This window comes from Dreissena polymorpha, chromosome 1 (assembly GCF_020536995.1).
Source record: "Dreissena polymorpha isolate Duluth1 chromosome 1, UMN_Dpol_1.0, whole genome shotgun sequence".
NCBI lineage: Eukaryota > Metazoa > Mollusca > Bivalvia > Myida > Dreissenidae > Dreissena > Dreissena polymorpha.
In genome coordinates this window covers 10203090-10209277 of record NC_068355.1, presented here as the reverse complement: position 1 = coordinate 10209277, position 6188 = coordinate 10203090, and positions in this window count along the sequence as shown.

Sequence of the window (6188 nt, the reverse complement as noted above, 5' to 3'; positions counted from 1 at the left end):
CACTGTGTGATTATAACAGCTTGATTTTACCTGTGATTCCCTAACTTTTAAATGTATTTTATAATTCTGAAAGCATGAACAACCATACAAATTAATGCTAAATTGACGATGTAGATGTCCTTATTTACATTTTAGATTTCATATAATGATATGCTATTTAATGATGATAATCACATGCTTCGGGATTCTGTTCCCTGTATAAATTTGTAATCGGTTTACGCGACTATTGTTTTAATATTTGGGGGAACGACTCACATAATAACTTTTGCGCAATACAATATTTAAGCGGTTGCGATATATCAAATGAAAAACAAAATTAACTATTCACTGACATAGGATTATTTAAAAGAATAACTATTTAATGTAAATAAAATAACTATCTTAGGGTAATAAAATCAAAAAATAACTGACGAATTGATTGTGTGGCGTTCTTTTTCAAGTATAATTTTTAACATTCAACGTAAAATTTATGTGTTGACACAAGAGAGTTAGTTCACAGACACAAGGTCACTAAAATTGTTACCTTAATTGTCAGTATGTAAGATGATTATTGTCATAAATACCTCTACGGTATGGTTCGTTTAATCACATGTCCTCTTTACTTAATTATTCTAACACTAGGTATGTTAGAAATTGTGTGACTGCGTGCGGAAGATTTTCAGTTACCAAATTGTTTTTCATTCATTTCATGATACTGATGATGTTCGGTATTTATGTACCAATTTTGAGAAAACATTGCACATGCGAAGAGGAATTGGAAAGCTTCGGAAAATTGTTTGCTTGGTATATGTACTTGGTAAAATCAACTGATTATTGATAATTCTTTTCCAAATCCAAGTATTGATATCGTTTGCCTTTATTTGAAACGCGTAAATAGTTTAACTAAATAATATGTCATTGATTTTGTTATAAATTTCGAAATTTATTACCTGAAATTAGTAAAGTTTATGATGAATAACGGATTGAAATATATGCAAAAGAAAGAAATATTTCATGTAATTAAATATATCTTAGTATATTGTGTTTATTGAGAAAGTGTCATATCAGATCAAATATCTTCCATAGTAATTTATCTTACGTCAGTGTCACGCGGTCGACAATATCATTTTGGCCTTATACGCAGCATACATGTTGACATCTTTGCTATGGTGTAGTGGTATCAGATGCGCACTCGTGATTTTTAGCAATACTATATTTAGAATAACGAATACAAAATTGACTATGCCTGTTACATACGGGCGAAACTTGCTCGAGTCTGCAATAACGCCTTACATAGAAATTACTTTGTCGCCACCATTCGATTTCATGAAAATAGAAGTGTGAATGTTACAAATGCCCGCAACAATATTGGCCGTAAAAAAACTAAGACATAGAAGCTGACAGGTTGGTGCAAATAATATGAAGGACTTAATTTAAACAATTCGCGCCAAGTATACATACTTCAAAAATGGGCTAGATTTGGTAAACCCTAAATATATTTCATTTAAGTTGACACATTTAAAATCCTTTAAAATAGAACAGTACATCAACCGGTATCATTAAATCAAATCATTGGTGGATAATATGGGTTACCTTTGTTTATGTATACCTTCGGATAAAATATATATTTTCCTAAGAGCCAACGATCCTTATTGGCGTCGCACTGGAGTGCAGCGACTAGTATGTAATGCATTTTTTCGCTTAGGGGAGGAGAAGTTATTTTACGGATCAATGTATATATTTTTGTTTTAAGAATATTTTGCATAGTGGTGATTTTTTGTGTAAATTAGTGTTAATTAGTACTGCATTTGTGCCTATTACATTTTTTACAACATTTATTGCCATTAATGCAAAGCTAATTGTTTTAATTAATAACTGATCCACAACTGATCACAGGGGAAAGATCACAGGGACTGGGCAAATACGCGAAACTTTCTGGTTTTGTATAAAAACAAAACATAATCAAAATATATTTACTTTGTGGTTTTTCTAACAATGCCGCAGATTTTTGCAGTTCGAGTTTTGGTTAACGCGTATTTTCTTCATTTTAACAAGACGACAGAGATGGTTTATTGCTTTATTGATAACCGGTACACTACAGGCACTATGTGGATGGGAATGAGGTTTTGACCCATTTTGCACTGACGTCGTTTCCATAATGACTTTAACTTGTGATGACCGTTTTGCGTACTTTGTCAACACACTTCTTGAGATAAAACAATAGTTTAATTTTGAAGAATAACCTAAACCATGGTAATTGAGTTAAGGGAACAATACTTTTCCGTATTTTTTATGTTTTTTATATGGTTCAAATTAACCTCAGCTTATACATTGAATCAATTCAGTAGGGCACAGTTCGACATTGTTCATTTTCTGAAAACTTCCTGCTTTTTTAAAAGTGAGTTTATCTTACTTTGTGAGTTGTTTTTCTTCAACTCTCTTCCATCAATCATGGTGTGTGTATGAGCCGTTGTGGTCTTGTTGGTGTCACAATGAAGATTTTAGACGATATTGCTATATCAAGTTTGTGTTTTTTACCCGAAAGTTGTCAAAATCCAAAACACTTCTCAATTTAACATTTGTTGTTGAACTTTTCTATAATGAAAGTAATGACATTTCGTTTAAAAGTTGTGTCCATATATTGCCCTTTCCGTATTATTCTATCACTTTTTATGTACTTTAAGATAAAGTAAACTGAATAGGGTTGTATAATCAACATTCAAAATTCCTTTGCAAAACTTTGTGCAATCACACAATAGCATGTAAGCAACAACAATTTTACTCGAAGTGACTACACAATCAATGTGACATCAATGTATTATGTTATTCATTCTATTTGCTGATATTTATTAGAATGTTTTTTATGTTTCTTTTTTTGTCAGATGATCTAGTTGCTTATGTCCATATAAATGGCTGTGTTCATGATTAATTCAAAAATATTAAAATTCTTGTTTTAAACTGCAACTCTTTATTCATTTATTTCAGCCAAAAATACAGATTGAGCGAACAGACATCGTGCAAACACCAAAAGATGTGCTCATTATTATTAGGTATGATATGACCCTGTAAATAATTTAAAATTAACACCAAACTGAACACCTTTGTACAGTTTTCAACCCATAACCTATAAGCGCCGGCACATCTTCTATTCAGGAGGAGTGCTGGATTGGAAGTAAAAGAAAACTTACAAACTGCATTTTTTAACTTATATGTGTTAAGCTTTAAACAGTTTTTCCTGTGTAATAAAAAAAGTTTATCTTATGCAAAGGATGTTTTGTTAAAAACAGAGAATTATGTATTTAAAGAAATATGTATTATGTTACAGGATGGACAACAGTTTATGCTTTTGATAAACCAGTCATGCCAAGGAAGAGATTAGCATGTAACCAGCAAAGTTCATCCTTGTCTTCAACACTATGGTGACAACAATTAATACATGTATGATAAAGTAATTAATTAGCATTATACTTTTATTATTTGTATTTTTTTAATTTAGAACATTGACTATTTTCTGTTCTCTGTGCATGTCTGTCAGACATCCGGGAGGTACATTGCTTAGTAAATTCAAAAAGGGAATGTTAACATGTGGTTGATTTATGAAAGGGCAAAAATAGTGTGAACAGCCTGATTTTAAGAAATAAATGTGTTTTTTCAGTTTAGGAAAAATATTTACATATATAAGCATACAAAATTGAATTTTAATGATGTATTAAAGACAGATTTCAGAGGGAACTGTGTACAAAACAAGAATATTTCCATCTTGATGATATACATTTATTAATAATTTGTTATGTTATTTTTGCAAAGATTAATTTTAAAAAGAAAAATTATGATGAAGATTGACAAATATTGCGTGTTATATTGAATATAATTTCAATAAATTGTGGACAAGTATGTGACCTCCATTCTGTGATGTATTATTGATGTGTTCGTAGAAGGTTGCTTATAAGTAATCAGTTATTTATAAAAAAATTTATCATTTCAGATCTTCGAAATACATTTTGCCAATCCTGGTGCAACCTGAGCTTACAAAGTTTACATCTTACTGTCAGTTTGGACATTGTGTAGATGATAATATGGACAATATATTGTGTTGTGATTGACTGTTTTTTAAAAGATAAAGTGTTTTATTCCAGACTTTACATGTCATTTTTTATCAAGGAATAACAAAAATACAATTTTATTGATATGCATGAATTTGTAGTACATAATATCAACAATGTGTATCTTATGTAGTTTTTTTAACTGTCTGTCATCCATAAGTGAACATATTAAGCATGTTAAGTATGTTTAGGGAATATAATGTTTACATTTTTGTTGTTTCTGCAAACTAAGTCAGATACATGAAAATCTGATTTATGATTAATGATGAAAAACTCACTCCTAGTGATCTCACTATAAAATTTTCTGTCCAGTATAATAAATATATGGTATTGTATGCCTGGCATGTGTTCTAAAAATGAATTCACAAATACTGTTGTAGTTCATATTGACATCAAGATATGTGATGTAAACATATGTAGTCATATTATGTATTATATTGTGTACATGTATATTATTTTTACCGGTAAACAAAAATTAAGAAGTGTAACGTTCAATCTATGATGATGTGTGCCATTAAATATGTCTTGCTGATTGCTATAATTTTGTTTAAGTTATAAATCGTGTTTTTGAACCTATTCATATGAAATGAATGAATTTTGTTTTCTATCTACATTTATACTAAGTTAAATAATATATTAACTATAAATATATTGTTGATAACACATAGCATGTACATGCAATTGAAAATGTACTGTTTCCATAGCAACTGTAAAGTAACTAAATTAAATTTGTCTTATTAATTTTATCAATTGTTGAATAAACTAGAATTGCTAATAAAAAAAATGTCTGGCAGTATAGATGCACAACACAATTTGTATCATGAGCTCAAAAACCCATATGTGTCACTTACAGCATAAAAAATATATATGTTACTTAACACATGTTTGAAGTATAAGTTCATGTATGAAGTACATTTAAGTAAAATAATAACTAAAATTTCAACAAAAACTACATAAAAATGATTGCTCTATATTTAACATTCTATCGTACCTACATAATGGTATAAAACACACAGTTTACCAAAACAAAGCATTGCATATATTTAATATTTTAACAGAATTGTTGTACATGGAGATAACAAGGAAACATTAATGGTAATCCTGATTCCTGTTTTGATGAATATTTGAAATCTTAGAAAAAAGAAACCACACGTTGTGTGTTAATTCCAAGCCAAATCAACATTTATATTTTACAAAACACTTATTATGTGATATTTGATTATATTTGACTATTTTACATTAACTTTGAACAACTACAATTTTGTATTAGCCATACCTTCAGAGTAAAATATATGTGATTTTGAAACCGTTATAAGAACACCGTGGGAATTTTGGGAAAAACATATCTTTAAATCATTTCAATAATCAGTATTCAAGATATTAAAGAGCCTTGTTCATTTACCAAAAGATCTTCAGGGCATAGCCTCTGACAAAATTACTACGTTATTACTCAAAAGTAACGCAAGACTTTAACATATGAGATGGTTGTTTTGGCTCCACCACTAGCAATATTATTTGAACATTCAGATACTGTTTTACATAAAAAAGACGACTACTATTTACCAAGCTAATAATAATTAAAACATAATAATAAATACAATTTATTTTATAAAATCTCTTAGTATGCGAATCGCTTTGATAAAAGTTACGGTAAACTTATTTGTATAATTTAAATCTTTCAATATTCAATTGATTTTTAAAACAAAAATTTAAACATCGTTAAGTAGGATAATGTAGTTTATTATCTTAAAGCTGGATACATAAAGGTGCTTGTTAAAATAAATGTATTACACTGCTTTTACTTACCCTGCACAATTTGGTACATGGTAGAAGTGCTGAAAGTGAGGGTGATCAAACCTGAATTTCCTAATTGTCTTCCTGGAACGGGATCGTGGAAAAGTGTGACAGAGGAAAATGACAGGCGTGTACTTGAACGCTGATGCAGAAAAAATTCCATGGAATTGTAAATCAATGTGAGTGTGTATGATGATTTAACTGGTAAACTTAATAGGGGTTCATGTTGCATTACAGATGTTCACTCAAGTATTTCGGAGGACTGTTGATAACCTCCAAGGCCTAAACAAGGACTTCTCTGAATTCTTTGAC